Raw genomic sequence first — 21591 nt, forward strand, 5'->3', positions numbered from 1 at the left:
TCAACCTCTTGAGGCTAGCTTCACGCCCTGGCTGTGCCATTTCTCCTGCCCACCTTAGACACTGTGGATGGAAAACACCAGACAGCCTTAATATTTTATAATCAGCCAGATAACTCAGTGACTGGGCAAAGAATATCCTGACCCATCCTCCTTGACCTCCACCCATGGTGAAGGCTACGAACTCTAGGTTCCCAGAGACCTACATATCTGCTGCTTTCTCCATTCCACCGCCTGCTCTGACTCCTTCCTCTCATCCCCTTCTCTTCCTCCTAGGACCATCCCACCTTTTTTTGCTTTGCCCAGTGATTGGCTTCCACCTCTTTTATCCACACAATCAAGAACCAATTAGGGAATTCATACCTCCCCCCTCCACACTGGAGTGCAGAGGTAGAGTAAGATGGACAGATTTAAGAGGGTACATGACTTTGCCTGACTGCCCTTGGCAGTTTCTAAGGCTCTAAACCCCTGCTTTGGTCTAAAACTGTGATGCTGAGATATCAGGTAAAATTGGAGTGGCCTCAGGAGTGGGGTAGCTCTACATCAGACTACTCATACATTTAAACCATTACTAAAATTTATTCAGACCTCAGCAGAGCTGAAATAATATATAAATGTAAATGTATCCCTGACCTGTTCACCTGAATCTATAGCCAGGTCTTGTAGACTTTGACGTTCCAACCGTATATAGTTATAGCAAGGAGTGAGGTTAACCTACATTCTACCACCACTTGAGCAAAAACATAATCACAGTAGAAGATGTTGATGTGACAATGCCTGTGACTCATAGCTTCTTCTCCCCCCTTGCCTTAAGAGGGAGAATTCCATTATAGAACCAAGTTAAAGAAAGAAGGAAATAGATAAATGGGTCCCGGGCCGGTCTGGTTGATCAAGAAGAGGTGGCAAGATAACGTTCATGAGGAAAGAATAAATTCTGTATATGAACTGAGGTAGAAAGCAGAACATGGTGGTGTGGGGTGGTGTGTGTGTGTGTGTGTGTGTGTGTGTGTGTGAGAGAGAGAGAGAGAGAGAGAGACAGACAGACAGACAGACAGAGACAGAAAGAGAGACAGAGAGAGAGAGAGAGAGAGAGAGAGAGCTCACACAAGCATGCACACACAGTCTATGTGTTCAGGAGATATAGGTGATGACAGTTACGGAGAACAGGAAGGAAGGGGTCTGGAGGCAGTGCTCCCACTAGGCTCTGTAACATATATAAGAAGAGAAGTAAAGGTTTGCTGTGGGCTGTCAGAGTTGTCCCCATTCGTATTTGTTGCAAGGACTTCGCTGCCACACTGATGTTTCCTCCGAGCTTGAGTTATACCGAGATTCTTCTATATGCAACTCACCTTTATGGAGTTGATATGAAACGAGGCTGGAGGAGGGCAAGGTGGTAAAGACCTATTAAATTCTGATCAAACAAATGTTGGGCAGTGAAGCCGTAAAGCTAGTGCCTCATTTGTCCCATCGCTGTACCGTTCCCAGGGAAGAATGGAAATACGTATTCCCAGTAGGAGCACTACCCTTCATGTAGTTAAATGAATGTGCGACATGAGGTATGGCCATAGAAAAATTAACTTACATTTTTGTCCTGCGGAATAAAAACATAGACTCCAAATTTGGTAAGAACTTTCCTTGTCAAGAGATGTTACCATGGATGCTGAGTGTCTGAATCATCATTGTATTGCTTTGCCATTGACGACTGTGCTGTTTAAAAACACAGGAATCTCTCGTTTTGAAATTAACTTCTGTTAAATTAATTTGGTTCTCTTCAGTAATGGGAAAAAAATCTTCCTCCTTAAAGATACACTGAGTTTTGGAATCAGTCAAGGATGATTTGGGGCACCGTTTGATAGGAAATACATGTAATCGTGACACATTTTTATTAGAGCAAGAGAGAAAAATTAATGAGTTTTGTAGCTCATAAACTGAAAATAATTATAACAAGGTGGCAAATTTTGTTGAGTAAAAGTATAGTCAACTACCTCTAAAAACTTTCTAAATGGGGACTTGCTTAGAACCATATTTGTTTTTCCATTCACTGAACATTAACAGCCAAGCTTTAGGACCTATCAAATCTTAGATGATTATTCCTGAGAGTGTCTGCACAGACATACGTACTTCTTACCCACAAAGGATCTCTTTTTTTTTTCACTTTTTTTATTGGATATTTTACGTATTTACATTTCAAATATTAACCCCTTTCCCGGTTCTCCCCTCTCCCATCCCTCCTCCCCCTGCTTCTATGAGGGTGCTCCCCCTCCCACCCACCCACTCCCACCTTACCGCCCTAGCATTCCCCTAGACTGGGGAATCGAGCCACAAAGGATCTCTTATTTCACCAAAACCATGTATTAAAACACAAGATCTTGGGCATATACCCAAAAGATGCCCCAACATATAAAAAAGACACGTGCTCCACTATGTTCATCGCAGCCTTATTTATAATAGCCAGAAGCTGGAAAGAACCCAGATGCCCTTCAACAGAGCAATGGATACAGAAAATGTGGTACATCTACACAATGGAATATTACTCAGCTATCAAAAACAACGACTTTATGAAATTCACAGGCAAATGGTTGGAACTGGAAAATATCATCCTGAGTGAGGTGACCCAATCACAGAAAAACACACATGGTATGCATTCATTGATAAATGGCTATTAGCCCAAATGCTTGAATTACCCTAGATGCCTAGAACAAATGAAACTCAAGACAGATGATCAAAATGTGAATGCTTCACTCCTTCTTTAAAAGGGGAACAAGAATACCCTTGGCAGGGAATAGAGAGGCAAAGATTAAAACAGACACAGAAGGAACACCCATTCAGAGCCTGCCCCACATGTGGCCCATACATATACAGCCATCCAATTAGACAAGATGGATGAAGCATAGAAGTGCAGGCAGACAGGAGCCGGACGTAGATCTCTCCTGAGAGACACAGCCAGAATACAGCAAATACAGAGGCGAATGCCAGCAGCAAACCACTGAACTGAGAATAGGACCCCCATTGAAGGAATCAGAGAAAGAACTGGAAGAGCTTGAAGGGGCTCGAGACCCCATATGTACAACAATGCCAAGCAACCAGAGCTTCCAGGGACTAAGCCACCACCTAAAGACTATACATGGACTGACCCTGGACTCTGACCTCATAGGTAGCAATGGATATCCTAGTAAGAGCACCAGTGGAAGGGGAAGCCCTGGGTCCTGCTAAGACTGAACCCCCAGTGAACTAGACTGTTGGGGGGAGGGCGGCAATGGGGGGAGGATGGGGAGGGGAACACTCATAAGGAAAGGGAGGGGGGAGGGGGATGTTTGCCCGGAAACCGGGAAAGGGAATAACACTCGAAATGTATATAAGAAATACTCAAGTTAATAAAAACAAAAAACAGAAGATTATTGCACCTACATTGTATCTGAAAACTTTTTTGAGTTTTGGAATTTGGAACTTTAACATCTGAGCAAGGTAATATTTTAGTTACTATGGCTATGTAACAGTTACCCCCAAATGTAGTAGTGACTTTAGAACTCAAACATTCATTTTCTTGTTAATTTGTATTTTAGAGATCCTTGGATCACACCAGCTTCTCTTTACTCCAGCCGGCCAACATACGGGATACTCTAAAGCCAAGGGGAGGACCCCCTGAGGTGACACTCTCTGATGTGTCAGATGCTAGACAATAGTTGAGACCTTCGCAGGGACTGTGAATTCGAACATCTCCACGTGATGTTAATGGAGTCTCAGATTCCTCACATCATGGCTAGGTTCCTAAGGCAAACATCTTGAAAGAAAATAGGCAGAATCTATAGGACCTTTCACAACAAGAAGTCAAATACTGTCACTTCCGTTTTTATTCATCAAGGCAGTCATTAAAAGGCACTACTCTTAGCTTCAAGAAGGAGAGGAAAGAAATCTCACTAATTGATGAGATGTGAAAATCCTGGAAGAATATGTGGGCTGGAGACCATCACAGAGTTTTTGGATAAGAAACCATAAGGGTATGGTCTCCACATCATACACCACTAGCGAAGGCTCAATCCTTAATATAAAACCTATATTTCTGTAGCAAAACTAATAAATATTTATGCAGTGTGAAGTAGGAAAAAAGCCCCTTAAAAGTGAATCGATATAGCCTCATGGGAGAGCTACAGTGGGGAGGGACACTGGCTTCTCTCGCACTCACAAGGTCATGCTTCAGTTTCGAGAATCATATGAAAATACTAAAATTGGAAAGTCCTGAGTCTCTTTCGTTTAGTTGTTTTGGCTGACCTTCTCGAGGCTCTCTATCTTCCCTCTCTTCATTACCCTTCGGTTACCTTGGAACACTTGGGCTGGATCACCTCTTGTCTACACAGCATAACCGCAAACCTACTCTCATTTCTCCTCTACTTCGAAGAGGAAAATCCACGACTCCTTACTGAGGTCTCCTTTGTTACCTTGTACCAGTGCTATGTAATCTGTCCACAAAAGGAACCCCTGAGCTTATCTGTAATAGAAGACTCATTCTTTGATCAGCTGGACTCAGAATATGAATGGTTGTGAGGCTCCTGGAATCTTCTAGGTGGGCTTTGGGAACCATCTGGTTGAGTGCTTCAGGTTGGGGTTGGTGGCAGATTTTCTGATGGATGGCTTTGCACGTCTGCTTTCCCTCTATGGGGGCGGTGATCACGTCTCCATATCCATGCCCTCTATTTTTAGACTACACAGAGTAACTTCTGTTTTCCTGATATATGGCTCTTCCTACTCACATCTTAGATGTATGATAATGAGTTATAACTCACAGACTAATTAGCATTCATGTGTAGCAAGAGAACACTTTTACTATTAACTAACAGAGGCGTTTGGGGCTAGAGGTGTGATTCTAGAGGCACAACAGCAATGAGGAAATCTGGCTTCTGGTATGTGTGGGGTAGATTAATTGGTTCTTCAATGTCTTAGTCAGGGTTTCTATTCCTGACAAGCATCATGACCAAGAAGCAAGTTAGAAGGAAAGGGTTTATTCAGCTCACACTTTCCACATTGCTGATCATCACCAAAGGAAGTTAGGACTGGAACTCAAGCAGGTCAGGAAGCAGGAGCTGATGCAGAGGCCATGGAGGGATGTTACTGGCTTGCTTCCCCTGCCTTGCTCAGTTTGCTTTCTTATAGAACCCCAGACCACCAGCCCAGGGACAGCACCACCCACAATTGGCTGGGCCCTTTCCCCCTTGATCACTAGTTGAGAAAATGCCTTACAGCTGGGTCTCATGGAGGCATTTCCTCAAGGAAGGCTCCTTTCTCTGTGATAACTTTTGTGTGTCAAGTTGACACACAAAACCAGCCTGTGCATACAGGTAACAATTATAGCATCTCAAAATATGAAAAATAGAGAATTTGAAGACACCAGGAAGAAACCATTAGTAAGCAAAGCCTAGAGAGGAGCCTGCTTTTAAAAGGATAGTGAGTGCTCCGTCAGTGTGACTTCTGGGCTTCACCCTTTGACCACAGATACCTACTATCAGCTCAGGATGATCTCTCAAGAACATTAGATTGCAGTGTGTGAGTTCAGTATTCAGGGCTGAAGAGCAACTGGGGAGATAGGGGTCCTGAAAGCAGGGCAGTGTAGGGGTAAAGAGTTCCAAATTACACATTTAAACACTCATTCTCATCTGCATTTGGAGTAGGCATCATCAGAAAAACTATGAAAGTGAACGAATTAATCAGAGATTTCAGCTATTGTTCAAAAACAGGGAGGAGGACCTCCTCAGGAGTTGAGTTTAACCATGTTAAAGCTGAGCAATGTGGCAAATCCAAACTCTATAGCATGCCATTTCTGGAGTCTGTAACAAGAGAATGGTCAATCCGATGAAGAAATAGTAAAGCAAATATGAAGAAATCCTCAGAAAATGGTAATATGTAAAACAAAAGATCAAGCATGTGATTGGACTACCCAGAAGGAGAGAAATGAGTGGGGGAAGAAAAACATTTGCGTAATAGTGTCAGACTCTCCCAGGCAAACTTAGGAGATCATAGAGTGATGAACAGCACAGAACAAATGCTAAGAAACGTACACTTACGTGCACGGTGATGTCTGAAGCCAAGCTAAGAAAGCATGTGGGTTGGGGGGATAGTATATTAAACCCTATACATGCCACACAGAAAGCTTTGTAACCAATGGTAGGATTCTCATCAACAGTACTGTGATGTACACCCATGTAAAGCCCTCCAGGAAGAACTGTCCCAGCACTGGGAGGTGCTGTTAGCTGAGAGCTTTCAGTGGTCAGTCTCTTCCGAGATGACCTCGGCTGTGGAGAGCTACCTCATTCCAGTCATACACCTTCATGAGGTAACCACAGTCATTCAGTGATGGGAAGATCTGACCTCTTGATCTGATACAACACAAAGGGCTATTTTTGCACTCTTATTGCCTCTGGGATCAGCTGAAGCTACAGGACAAGCATTACCATCTGCTTTCCTGACCACCCCTGGTTTCTTCTCCTTCCCATAGGTTTGATGTCAAGGACACTTGTTAGTAAATATGATGCTGGGTGAACTTTCATCTCAGAGCCTGTGTTCCACAAAACTCAACTCACGACAAGTGTGCATCATCTTTTGCTTCTGTAGCAAATTTCAGTGCAGAAATTTATGGGCAGCAAAGTTGTCTTTCATAAAAGGAAATAAAATAGGTATTTGGAGATGAACATAAGCTGAGAGCATGCGTCACCAGCTGATTTGTGCTCCACGAATAGCTAGACAGAATTCTAGCAATTGTACTACAGGATAACTGGGATCCAATAGGAGAATACAGAGCAAAGGAAGTAATAGTATTGGATACATGTACGACCATATACTTCTGCTTTTTACCTAATGTCTTGAAAAGTGGTAGCATTATGTAATGGAACTCATAACTCTTTATTGTGGGGTTATAACAAATAGTTATAAATATGATGGAGATTTCATAACATTTAGAGGGGATGATAAAATGAATAAGATTCCTGGGTTTTATGTGAACTAATACCAGGTAGATTCAGAGATAGTTATATGATGTATATCGAGATCCTTGAAGCAACTATAAAAAAAATAAGATAGAATGACTGGGGAGATGGCTGAGTGAGCGAAGTGCTGAGCTTCAGTCCCGGCACCCATGTAAATATGTTTGTAATCCTAGCACTTGTAGGTAGCAACAGGAGCAAGTCTGGGGCTTGCTGGCCAGGCAGGCTAACCAAACAGTGAGCACCTAGCCTAGTTCTCTGTTGAGAGAGAGAGAGAGAGAGAGAAAGAGACAGAGAGAGAGAGACAGAGAGAGAGAGAGAGAGAGAGGGGCACCTGATATCGAACTTGTGTGTGTTCATGCCCACATTTGCCTACATATACAGACGGCACACGTACATCACAATACAATCATAATACTGCAAGGAGAGATAGCTAAAGAGCCACTGGAGAATTAAAGTCCAAAGGGAGGCAAGAAAGGAAGGAAAAGTGAGTTGGATGAGCCAAAAACAAATAGCAATACATATAACTAAACCAACCCAACAGATAATTATATTAAAGGAGCATTAACTAAAAACTCCAGTTAAAGGGTGGAGATTGTCAGACGGGATTAAAAAGCATGACTTAACTACGTGCTCCCCACCAGAATCACGTTCTCACAATGTAAGTTCAAATGCACCAATAATTGAAAGTAGAAAATGGAAAGGGATACTCCATGAAGAACAAAAGAATAAGAGTGTAGAGAGACTGTATAGCAAAACTGAACGGAAGAGGAGGAGCATTAACAGGGGGAAGAGACTTTTTGTGATGGCAATGAGTGAAAATACACTAGGAAGACCAAGCAATTATAAAGGACTGTATGCGGCCTAGAAGCTTCCAAACATAAGCAGGAATACCAACGGAGAGTAAGCCAACGTAAATTCAGAATCATTGAAGATTTTAACATGTCTCTCAGTAACTAGTGGAATCAGAGTTGAGTAAATTCTTAAGGATATCAGTAATAAATTAACCTAAATAATTTTCAGAACATTTTAGTAACCGGAAAATTCAATCTTTTCGAGGACAAGTAGAATGTCCACATATTAAGACTTACTACTACATTATTAAATATGTGTTGGTAAGTTTTGGATGAAGATTGGATTAAGGAGGATGTTTTTTTGGAACAAAATGAAATTCAGTTAGAAATCAGTAATGGCAAAATCCCACCTATTTGGAATCAATCAAGACTCATTAAATCGACACATGAAGAAAAAAAACCATGAAGAAGGAAGTTAGAAAACTATAACAATCTTAATGGAAGTCTATATCAAGATGCTTATTTTAGGGGGAAGAAAGGCTTAAAATAAGTTATCTAAATGTCTAATTTATTTATTAAGCTACAAAAAACCAAACTCAGAACAATTAAGAAAGTAATTTTTAAAAAGGACCCATACTAAGTAGGGTATGGTGGCATATTCCTATAATCCTAGCACTTAAGAGTTGTAGTCTATCCTGGGCTACATGGTGAGCTTTAGTCTTAAAGGAAGGAAGGAAGGAAGGAAGGAAGGAAGGAAGGAAGGAAGAAAGAAAGAAAGAAAGAAAGAAAGCAGAAGAGAGAATTTCAACAAAGACAAAAGTAGTTTGAAAAGATTAATAAAGTCTAGAACTATTATGATCAAAGGGGAGAAATATATAATAATTACCAATGTCAGCGATGAGAGAAGAGCTATTCCTATCAATCTTACAAACATCAAACAAAAGAATGTTAAGAACTACTTAAGGCTAGAGAGATGGTTCAGTGGCTCAGAACACTAGTTGCTCTTGCAGGATTGATTCCTGGCACCCACAAGGTGTTTACAACTGTCCATAGCTCCAACTGCAAGGGATCTGATGCCCTCTCCTAACCTCTTCGAGCACCAAGCATTCATGTGGTACACATACAGACATGCATGCAAACCACACAAAATGTGTAAATCTAATAAAAATTGCAAAGGAACTATTTTAAAACAATATATTATGTGGGTGGTAAACTATGTTAAGTTCTTTAAAAAACAAAATTTTCCAAAGTTGGAAAATTTAAAAAAATACACCTAAACAATCCTATATTAAACAAACTGAATTTGCTAGTTAAAAATCTTTCTAGGAGCAAAGGTGAGCTGCATGCTGTCCCCTGAGATCCATTCTCAGGCCCATGGCTCTGCCTCCCCAAGGAAACCTGCAAGGGCTCGGGGACATTCAGATCCACTTGGGGCACAGCCAGCAGAAATGAGCGTCATGCTGTACCCTGAACTCTACTGTCAGGTGCACAGTTCTGCCTGACTCTCCGGGGAGTTCCGCCTGCATCAGAAACACCCAATCAACACTAGGAGCGAGCAGATGGCTACAGGCCAGCTTAAGAACACAGTCAACAAGAGGCAGGGCACCACCAGAGCCTAGCTATCCTACCACATATCCTGGATATCCTAACACAGCCAAAGCACAAGAAGATGACCTTAAACCCAATCTTATAAAGATTATAACAGTCTTTAAAGAGAAAATAAACAAACCACTTAAAGAAATATAGGAAAATACAATCAAACAGGTGAAGGAAATGAAGAAAACTGTTCAAGACCTGAAAAATGGAAAAGAAGCAATAAAGAAACACAAACTGAGGGAATCCCAGAGACAGAAACATAGGGAAGAGACCAGGAACTTCGGATGCAAGCATCACCAACAGACCACAAGAGAAGGAAGAGAGAATCTCAGGTGTAGAAGATAGGATTAAAGAAATTGATACATCAGCCAAAGAAAATATTAAATTTACACAGTCACTGACACAAAACACCCAAGAAATCTGGGACACTGAAGAGACCTAAGAATAATAGGAACAGAAAAAGACTCCCAGATCCTAGGCCCAGAAAATATTTTAAACAAAATCATTGAAGAAAATTTCCCTAACCTAAAGCAAGGCATGCCTATAAACATACAAGAAGCTTACATAACAGAATATAGATAAACCTTTAGCCAAACTAACTAAAAAGCAGAGACAGTAACCAAATTAACAAAATCAGAAATGAAAAGGAAGATTTAACAACAGAAACTGAGGAAATTCAAAGAATCATTAGGTCTTACTTTAAAGGCCTGTACTCCACAAAATTGGAAAATCTAAATGAAATGAATGGTTTTCTTGATAGATATCACTTACCAGAATTAAATCAAGATCAGGTAAACAATTTAAGTAGTCTTGTAACCTTTAAAGAAATGAAGCAGTCATTAAAACTCTCCCAATACAAAAGAGCCCAGGGCCAGATGGTTTTAGGCAGAATTCTACCAAACATTCAAAGAGCTAATACCAATACTCCTCAAAATATTCCACAAAAAAGAAACAGAAGGAACATGGCCAGCCTTATTCCATGACTGTCACCATGACACCTAAACCATACAAGAATGCAACAATGAAGGAAAATTTTGGACTAATTTCTTTTATGAACATTGATGCAAAAATACACAATAAAATACTTGCAAACCAATTCCACAAACACATCAAATCATCATCTACCATGACCAAGAAGGCTTCTCATCCCAGGGGATGCAGGGATAGTTCAAAATATGAAAATCCATTAATGTAATCAACTATATAAACAAAGAAAAAAAAGAGCATGATTATCTTACTAGATACTAAAAAAATCTTTAACAAAAATCCAACACTCTTTCATGTTAAAAGTCCTAGAGAGATCAGGGATATGCAACATGTACCTAAACAAAATATACAGCAATATGCAGCAAGCCAATAGCCAATATCAAATAATTGGAGAGAAGCTTAAAGCAATTCCACTAAAAGCAGGGACAAGACAAGGCTATCCACAGTTTCCAAACCTATTTAATACAGTACCTAATAGAGTACTTTAATAAAGTGCTAGCTACAGCAGTAAGTTGATGAAAGGAGATACAGTTTGGGAAGGAAGAAGTCAAAATATTGCCACCCGTGGATGATATGATAATAAACACAGTGACCACACAATTCTACCAGAGAACTCCTCCAGCTCATAAACACCTTCAGTAAAGTGGCTGGATACAAAACAAAACATAAATTAGTATCCCTCCTTTATGCAAACCATAAACAGGCTGAGGAAAATATTAGGGAAACAATACGTTTCACAATAGCCACAAATAATATAAAATACAATTCTAACCAAGCAAGTGAAATACCTGCATGGTAAGAAGTTCACGTCTCTGAAGAAAGAAATTGAAGACGATCTCAGAAGATAGAAAGATCTCCCATGCTCATGGATCGGTAGGATCCATGTGGCTGTCTTACCAAAAGCAATCTACAGATGCAATGTAATTCCTACCAAAATTCCAACACAATTCTTTACAGACCTTGAAAGAGCAATTCTCAACTTCATATGGAAAAATAAAAAAAGCCCAGGATAGCCAAAACGATCCTACATAGTAAAAGAACCTCTGAGATCAAGCACCATCCTTGGTATACTACAGAGCAATAGTAATAAAAACTGTATGTTATTGGTGTTAAAAACAGACAGGTGGATCAATGGAAAAAAATTGAAGACCCAGAAATAAACCCATACACAAATGTGTGTGTCCTTTCATTTGGGGCACAGATGTTTAGAATTGAAAATTCTTCTTTTTCCTTTGATGAATATGAGATGTCCTTCCCCATCTTTTTTTGATAACCTTTCATTGATAGTTTATTTTATTGGATATAGAATGGCTACTCCCTCTTGTTTCTTGGGACCATTTAGTTGGAAAAATTGTTTTCCAGCCTTTTACTCTGAGGTAGTGTCTGTCTTTGTCACTGAGGTGTGTTTCCTGTGTGCAGCAAAATGCTGGGTCTTCTTTTCATATCCAGTCTCTTAGCCTATGTCTTTTTATTGGGGAATTGAGTCCATTGATGTTGAGAGATATTAAGGACCAATGATTATTGCTTCTTGTTATTTTTGTTAGAGGTGGACATATGCTTGTGTGGTTCTCTTCTTTGGGGTTTATTGTGAGATTAGTTTCTTGCTTTTTCTTGGGTAGAGTTTCCCTCCTTGTGTTTGAGTTTTTCTTCTATTATCCTCTGTAGGGTTGGATTAGTTGAATGATATTGCAGACTGTTTACCAAAGCAGACAAAAATGGCACATCAGCACATGAAAGATGCTCAAAGCATACCACTGAGGAATTGTGGATTAAGACAACAGTGAGTTATTCCTCGCTGCCTATTTGAATGGCTAAAATCCAAAGCACTGACAAGGGCAAACGCCAGCGAAGATGTGGAGAAATGAGAACACCCATCCACTGTTCCTTAGAATACAGACTAATAAACTGACTTAAAAGACAATTGGATTGTTCCTTACAAAACTGATGTCCATGCAGAAGCCTGCACTTATACCTGGGGATGTGATTCAGTGGTAGAGTACTTGCCTGACATTCAAGACACCCACAATTCAATCCTCAGTCCTGCAATGTAATCACGTGGGGAAAAGACAGAAACCCCACACACAATGTTAATGGTAGCTTTCTTAATAATTGTCCCAGCTTGGAAGTAACAAGATGTCCTTCAGTAGATGAATGTGTACACTCACTATGGTGTAGCCACACAAGAAGATTTTTGGTAATAGAAATGTGATTTCAAGCCACAAGAAAGACATGACATAACCTTAACTGTGTATTGCCAAGTTCACTCTGGAAAAGCCACATACTGATGATTCTAATTATGTGACATACCACAAAAGGCAAATCTGAGCACAGTAAGAAGATCGGGGGAGAAGGAAAGAGGGATGAATAGGTGGGGACTAGAGAATGTTAGGGCAGTGAAACTATTTTGTATGTAGCTTTGGGTATGTGATGCATTTGCCAAAAACCACTAAGTAACAGTCTAATGTAAACCATCAGTATAGTTATAATGTATGTACTCAACTTATCACTAATAACAAATTAACTACATCAATGACAGGTGTAAGTTAGAGGGGATATGGAGAGAGGGTGAAGGGGATACAAAGAACACAAAATTGCTCTAAATTTAGACTTTTAAACTAAATCTTTAACTAAGAAGAAATATAAAAATAAACTCTGTGAGGATGGGCAGTAGACTGCATGTCTTTAGTATGTAATATGAATTTATATAGTAAGTTAGTGAATATAAGCATGTATTCACCAAAACTCATTTGTGCACTTGTTACATTTCTGCATATATAAATTTATTAGTTACTTTTCTGTTGCTCTGATAACCATGATCAACTTACAGAATAATAAAAGAGTTCATTTTGGCTTATGGTTCTAGAGAATTAGCATACGTATGGCAGAGACATGGCAGCAGGTGGCTGGAACAGGAAGCTGAGAGAGCTTACTTTTCACCACAAACACAAAGCTGGACAAGAGAACTGGAAATAGGGTGAGCCTATATGATCTCAAACCCCACCCCAAATGGTGTACTTCCTCCATGGAGACCACACCCCCCATGTCTTCCCAAACTGTGCCACCAACTGGAAATCAAATTTTCAAATACCTGAACACATGGGGAACATTTCTCAATTAAACGTCCACACTTACATCCCCTTACATGTGAATTTTAGCTCGATAGTAACAACTAACTCTATTCTCAAGTGTTGCCTAATTTATAGTCAAGACTTGATGCAAGACTAGACACCTAAAAGGAAGAGAAGAGCAGAGAGAAATCAATGTTTGAACCTTGAGAAGAAATTGGCCCTGTCTTATTCTTGAGCATGTCGTGTAGGTGGGGAATAGCTCTCTTGAGCATAGTCTTTAGCTTGGCTTCTTCTAGGTGAGCTAACTAATGTGTGTGTGTGTGTGTGTGTGTGTGTGTGTGTGTGTGTGTGTGTGTGTGTGTGTGTCTACAGAGAGGGTGGAAGTTGGGGCAGGTGAGGCTGCCGTTCCAGGCTTCATATCTTCCCCTGTCCCTTCTCTTGACATCTCATGGTGTCTTTTTTGGAAAGGTTTGAGCCCACACATCACTTGGTTGAGGAGAATCATCATATGAGCATTTTCCTGAATGAAGTGGGTGGTCTGGACTGTGCAGAGGGCTGGGATTCATGATAGCCAAGGTCTACCATGATTGGCGGGTGAACACTAGCAAACAAGGAGAGCAGCAGATTCCGAGAGTGGAGTTTTGTCTTCAGGGCCTGGGAGAGATCAGCAATTCAATATAAGAACTTTGGATTTGGTGTTATAAGGTGGGGAAAGTCTGGTAAAAATATTTGTCCCTACCTTTCCTCTGTGTTCAGGGGTTCCAGATTGTGACTTGTTTTGTGTTTGACATAACTTTGTGTGCCAGGTTTTGGCTACTGTGCTGTGACGTTAATTCTTAGATGTGACTAATATCCAGATAGGAAGACTGAATGAGGGAAATTACACCACCATAGTGCAGGTAGACCTTCATAGAAAAAGGCCCATGTAACTGAAAAAAGGCAGAATTCTGCCTCCAAGTGATGTCATTCTTGGTTCCAAAGTTACCTTTCCTCTTGCTCTCCAGCCTGCAGGCTGCCTTGCAGATTTTACTTTTGCTAGGTCCATGGGTCTTCTTAAAACTTCTTCTCTCCGTCTGTCTCTGCTGCTCTCTCTTTTCTTTTCTCATCTCTCCAACTATATGTATGTGTATGTGTATGTATATGGTATATATGTATATGTATATATGAAAGAGAATGTGAGAGAGTTTGTATTAGTAAGGGTTTCTCTAGAGTAACAGGACTTATAGAATGAATCCTTTCTCTATATATGTATACATATACATATACACATACACATATATACATATGTATATATGATTTATTAGAATGACTTACAGACTTCAGTCCAGCTAATCCGACAATGGCTGTCTGTGAATGGAACCTGCAAGAATCTAATAGTTGCTCAGTCTACAAGGCTGGATGTCTTGGTTGGTCTTCTGTATACGCTGGATCCCAAAGAACTAGGGTCTAATGTCAGTGAAGGAATGGATGAGGTGAGAGCAAGCAGGCGAAGAGCAGAAGCCTCCTTCTTCCGTGTCCTTACATAGGCTTCTAGCAGAAGGCATGGCCCAGACTAGAGGTGGGTCTTTCCACGTTAGAAGATCTGGATTGTAACTGTGTCTTTCTATCTCAGAGATCCTGGTCAGAAGTGGATCTTTTCACTTCAAATAAAGCAAAAAATTCCCTCACAGATGTACCTCCCAATTTTCAGTTTCAGTTCCTGATGTAGTCAAGACAGACAAGTATCACCATCGTAGAGTTTAAACAGATATTCTGAGAAAATGTTAGCGCGCGCACGCGCGCACGCACACACACACACCCACACCCACACACCCACACCCACACACACACACACACACCCACACACACACACACACACACACACACACACACACACACACACACGTCCTGTTTCACACATCCTGTTTCTCTCGCAGTCCTGACTCATAAAGGGTCTAACTGCCCACTATCACCTCTGAAACCCTTTGCCTCTTTCTAGCTTTCAACTCAAATCTTCAAAGCTCATCTTGCTTAATGTACCTTTCAGCGATGATGGCTTCAAGTCAAAAAAAAAAAAAAAAAACACTGAAAATGGAATTGTATTCAAGGAGTTTAGCTAACATTTATGTGCTTTTGATTCAACATACATGTATTTATGGGGCTTGGGGGGTTGTTTTTCTTTGTTTTTTTTTTTTTTTTTTATTATCTTGAGTATTTCTTATATACATTTCAAGTGTTATTCCCTTTCCCTTTCCCGGTTTCCGGACAGACATCACCCTCCCCCCTCCCCTTCCTTGTGGGTGTTCCCCTCCCAAACCTCCCCCCATTGCCACCCTCCCCGCATAGTCTAGTTCACTGGGGGTTCAGTCTTAGCAGGACCCAGGGCTTCCCCTTCCACTGGTGCTCTTACTAGGATATTCATTGCTACCTATGGGGACAGAGTCCAGGGTCAGTCCATGTATAGTCTTTAGGTAGTGGCTTAGTCCCTGGAAGCTCTGGTTGCTTGACATTGTTGTACTTTTGGGGTCTCGAGCACCTTCAAGCTCTTCCAGTTCTTTCTCTGATTCCTTCAACGGGGGACCTATTCTCAGTTCTTTGTTGTTTTTTGTTCTTTTACTCATTTTGTTTTCAGTTTGAGGTCTTTTTAGGAATCAGACTCTGCCAGCTGCACACAGTAGTGTATCCTGCAGACTGTTTCTCTAGGCCCTGGCTTATGGATTTTCTTACTATGCAGGTGGAAAGTTAAGAAACCCCTAATTCCAGCTTATTACTTGAAACCAGAAAGCTAATGGGGTAATTCCCTTAACTAATGACTTCTAGAAAACTGCCCACTGCTTACATGAAGACCTCGCTGGTACAGCTCTGCTTCTGCCCTGGCCACACACTCGGGCATGATTACTTGGACTGTGATCCCGTCTAGTTCTTGCTGGCTCTGTGCCCCACAGCGGCTGACACAGCACATTCCTTTTTGGCTGGGATAACCTCATGGGTCCCGACTCTGGTTCTGCCTGCCTATGCGTGTCACTACTGCTCAGTGACTGTCGATGCAGAGTCCTCATTTACTGGGTGAGACCCAGGTAGCTACAACTAGAAGGACCTAGGGCTTTCGTTGTTGTAGCCCTGACGGAAACTATTACATGTATCTTGGGCCCCAGTGTTCATGTCTGAAATGGAGTGTTCTAAATTCAGTCCCCTTGGCTCTAGTTAATTCCCTTTTCACTTAGGGCCCAGATTACACAGCCATCACACCATAATAAAGATGGACAGAGAAACACAACGGCATCTTAAGAATATGGTATCATGAAAATGGACTGTGGCATGACACATCCCCTAGCGTTATACAGGATGGATAAAGACAGAAGAGACGGGCTGGCCTGCTAATCCATTAATTGAGATATACGATGCTTAAGGCCCGGCCTAGGTAGTGACCATAAGAAGTGATGAATTACACTTATGTAATTAAGATACCATTTAAGATGTTCATTGAAGGATAATTTATAATAACAAGAGCTTCAGTTGCCTAAATATTCAATAGTGAAGGAAATAATTTAAATAAAGGCCACGTAATGAACTATGAACTACACAAACCACTTCAGAGGCTATGAATAAAAAGGAGAAAGCATGTGTCAATCAATATGTGCAGTGCTGGTCTTAAAAGTAAGATACAAAATATATGTGCAGTTGTCACAGTGTCTACAAATGTATCACAAAAGTATGCATAAGATGTACCAAGTGGTAATAGTGTTTGCCTGATAAAGATTCAGTTATGTTACATTTTTTGTAACTTCCTATAATATGGTTGTAATAGTTTGCATTACATAGTTATGACCAAAATTCTGGAGGGAACAATTAAGAGGAGGAATGGCTTATTTGCCTCACAGTTTCAAAGGACTCATCCCATGTTCTCTTGACCCCATGTGTCTGGGCAAAACCTTATGGAGGATGGGAGCCAGGGACAATATATCTTCGTCCACCCGTGACAACCTTCATCCTGCTAGGCCACTGTTCCTAAAGTTTCTGTAACTTCCTGAATTAGTGCCACTAAATTTAGGAACCAAGCCCCTAGCACATGAATTCATCGGGACATTTCAGATTTGAACTATAAATGGCTATATTTTGCTTTAAGGATTCTGTAGCTCTTCCAGTTTACCTCTGATTTCATAAATCTGCTGGAGCACTGAGAGCTCCCTCTCCTGGGATAAGAGTTTAAACCTAGACATTTGGGAGAAAAGTCATCATTTAATTGCCCCAAAGCAGGTTTGATCCTTGAAAAAGTGGTTAGAGCAACAACAAATATTGCTTTTTAAGGAGTCTATAATAGTCACTTGTCTGTCGCTGTAATAAAGCAGAATTACCTTCTGTAAGCAAAGTGACTTACAGAAAAGAGTATTCTGTCTTACAGTTCCAGAGGGGAAAGGATCCATCATGACAGGAGACGTGGTATCAAGAATGGGAAGTCAGGGGGTTGGGGATTTAGCTCAGTGGTAGAGCGCTTGCCTAGCAAGCACAAGGCCCTGGGTTCGGTCCCCAGCTCCGAAAAAAAGAAAAAAAAAAAAAGAGTGGGAAGTCAGGAACTCACATCTTAACCACAAATTGGAAGTGGAGAAAGGAAATTAGAAACAGTGCACAATCTATTGGGGACCAAATGTTCAAATTCTTGAGCCTATGGGGGGCATATCTCATTCAAACCACCACAGACCCTAAAGGATATCTAAATACCGAAAATGTAAAATGACTTTATACTGATTTTTAAGCAGAGCCAAACCCCTGACCCTTCCAGTCCATCATGTGCTCCTAACTTGTATTCATATTCTCTTTCCCTGTTGGCTGTGACAGGAATTAATTAAACCCATAGGCCTCAATTATTATCCAGTGGACATGACAATTTTTGCCCCCTAACACTGTTCTTTATCTGTGCTTTGAAGTGATATGAATTCAGTTAATAAAATCAGAGCTGTGGGGAAAGATCGATCAGAGTCCTAGTTCTAGACAGTATCAGGAAGATGTGATAGAAAAGTCACCAATACCACAAAACGGGATGGATGGTCAGGGGAAATGGATTCAGAAAGCTAGTCTATGTGGATACGGTGCTCACTTCTGTGTTACTCACCTACTTGTCTTGGTCATCATGAAGGTTTACAAAGCGTACTACTTACCAGAGCATCTTCAGAAATTGTTCTTCCTTCAAATCCATTGCAGAGGATTTACAGACTGGGTGACAGTAACTTCCAAAATATAGAAAAGCCAGCCACTAAGTCAGGCTGAGTAAGAAAAAAATATATATTTTAACACAACCTTGCTCTGTCCTCCCTGAGTGAGGGGTACAGAATCTACTCAGAAGCCCACATCCTTCTCTACCAATAGCCGTTTAAAGTCAAGGGAGACAAGCAGTCTCTCAGCGCGTCTTCCCTGGCCTTGATACAATCAGATGCTAAGCTACATTGTAACTTCGATCCCCAGCCAGCAGAGGCAGGGTAACGAAACTACCCGCCCAGGCACACCGATTTGGGTAGAGGACCCAGAGCTTGAACTCCAATCAATCGTTTTCCATAGCTATGATTTTATTAACTGGGGTCAAACCACTTCAAAGAGCCGATAAAGAGCGGTGAACTCAGCTATAACAATGGGAAGGAGATTCGAGTCGCTGCGCCAGCCTCAGGCGGTCGTGGAGTCCCTTGCGCCCCGTTTCCTGCACGCGTTTTTCACCTCTGCGCACCGGCAGGATAGCCCAGAAGCAGATCTATTAATCGGACAAGTACTTCAACAAGCACTATGAGTAACCACAAAACTCTCTAAACAAGTTCCTAAAACTCATCTGATGTCCAAAGAGGAGTGGAGGAGACTTGGTGTTCAATGGAGCCTAGGATGAGTTCATGACATGATCCGTGAGTCAGAACCACATATTCTTCTCTGTAGACAACCTCTTCCAAAACAACAAGAAAAACGAAGTACGGCGGGGGTCGTCTAGTCTTTTTCAAATTTAATGTATATGTGTATGTAAGGTGGTGTTCAGTGAATACTTGAAAAATGTACAAATCTTCCATTCATACCTGTGCAGGAACTGCGTTCTTCACAGCGGCAGAGGTCAGTTAAATGGAACTGCAAGTAGGTTATTTAAGTTGTTAAAGATACATTTTCTTGTAGTTTTTTTTCCTTAACATAAATGCCTGTTTTGCTTTACCTGTTACTTTTGTTAAATAAAGTTTGTGTATTGCATTTAAAAGAAGAAGAAAGTGAAGGAGCCCAGCTTTCTGTGGATCGCATGCAGGACCCCTTCTAACCACATAAAAGGCACTGTAAAAAAAAACATGGTGGGGCTGGTGGGGCTGGAGAGACGGCTCAGTGGTCAAGAGCACTGACTGCTCTTCCAGAGTTCAATTCCCAGCAACCACATGGTGGCTCACAACCATCTGTAATGGGATCCGGTGCCCTCTGCAGGTGTGTCTGAAGACAGCTTCAATGTACTCATATAAAAATAAATAAGTTTTTTTTCTTTAAAGGCCATGGTCAGTAAGAGCTGTCTAGGAAGGTTAGCAGGATGTCATCGGAGGCTGTCTCTCTCTCTCTCTCTCTCTCTCTCTCTCTCTCTCTCTCTGTCTCTCTCTCTCTCTCTCTCCCCCCCCCCATGTTTTGCAGCTGTCTGTGCCAGAGAGTAATCTACAAAGTTCTCAGTTCTTAGTGCTTCTCAGAGTCATTTTCTGTATGTTGTTCCGCCCTCGAATTTTAGCGCCTGTCCTCTGTCAGGCGGTTAGGGGACTCACTCCAGCAGTCTCAAGTGTGTCTTCAAGTAAATAACAAGTCAAGTTGACGTTGCTCACAACCACAAGGCCTGGCATAGCCTGGTAGGACAAGCATAGACTGAAGGATGCGGTTCTCATCCTTCCTAATGCTGCGGTGACCCTTTAATGTAGGTTCTTAGATTATGGTGGTCCCAACCATAAAAGTATATTGTTGCTACTTCATAACTCTAGTTTTGCTACTGTTAGTGAATTGTAATATAAATATCTGATTTGTAGGATATCTGATATTTGGCCCCTATGACACAGTCCTATGACACCCCCTTCCCAAAAGGGTTGCCGCCCCCAGGTTGAGAACTCTGTCTTAGCATAACTGGCCTACTCCTGGGACAGTAACTCCTGTCTTTTTATAAGAAAACCTAGATGGGACACTGGACTTATCCTGCCTGACAGAAGGGATATATGGAAGATTCCCTTGACCCTCTGTCTCTAAACTGGCCATTTACTCCTAGGACATGCACTCCAAGCTCATTGAAAGTAGACTCCTCCTCCGATGTTTGGTGTACAGTCTACAATATGAAACGTTTGTTTCATGATTTCACTTTGTCTCATGAGAGATTTCTGGTCCTATTTGCTTTGGCCTCTATTGACCTCCTGACCTCCTGACCTCTTTTCTCTGGCTCTGTGTTTACTTCACCCCTCCAATTGCTGTCCTTTAGCACTGATTCTGATTTCTGCTCATAGCGTCTTGATTGGCTCTGCCGGTTACCTCTCCTTTCACCTTTCTGAGTCAGTATTTCTGATCCATCCCCTCCCTTCTGAAACCTGGCATTACCTTCTATGAACTTTCACCCTGGCCATGTTAATCAGCACTGCATGTAAAACAACAATTTGTAAGTCCTCAGCGCTATCAGGACAGTAGCACCATAGCAAGTTTACCTCTTCTGCCTCACAGAACTGTGATCCGGTGACAGCATGAGCCAGGCTGTGGTGATGAATGCCTTTAATCCCTGCCCTGGGGAGGCAGGGGCAGGTGGACCTCTGAATTTGAGGCCAGCCTAGTCTACAGAGTTCCAGGATGTCCAGGGCTACACAGAGAAACCCCATCTTGAAAACAAAAACAAATCCAAACAAACACCAAACGAACAAAACCAAAATACAAAAACAAAACAAAACAAAAACAAACAAAAAACAAAAAAACCAAAAACAATAACAACAAAAACCCAACCAAAATAAAAAACAAAAACAGTTGTGGTGTGCTAATAAAACCACTCTTAATAATACATATGTCTATGTCACTCATGGAACTAATCTCTACATTCTGTTTTCTGTGTTTCTCTTTGTCTATCCTTGACTCTAAGCTTAATGGATCCAGGAACTTAAGGATATTCTTGACTTAACTCTTCTCCTTGGTATTTTGACAGTGGCTCTTACTGTCTGTAGTGTATTAATCTGTCACCCT

The 21591-nt window shown here is 41.3% G+C and overlaps 1 pseudogene; it reads left to right on the forward strand.

Moving 5' to 3' along the window:
* Nucleotides 1–1548: 1548 nt before the first annotated feature.
* Nucleotides 1549–19360, forward strand: LOC103694152 (cyclin-dependent kinases regulatory subunit 2 pseudogene; annotated as a pseudogene).
* Nucleotides 19361–21591: the final 2231 nt, after the last annotated feature.

This window comes from Rattus norvegicus, chromosome 17 (assembly GCF_021556685.1).
Source record: "Rattus norvegicus strain SHRSP/BbbUtx chromosome 17, alternate assembly SHRSP_T2T, whole genome shotgun sequence".
Classification (NCBI taxonomy): Eukaryota; Metazoa; Chordata; class Mammalia; order Rodentia; family Muridae; genus Rattus; species Rattus norvegicus.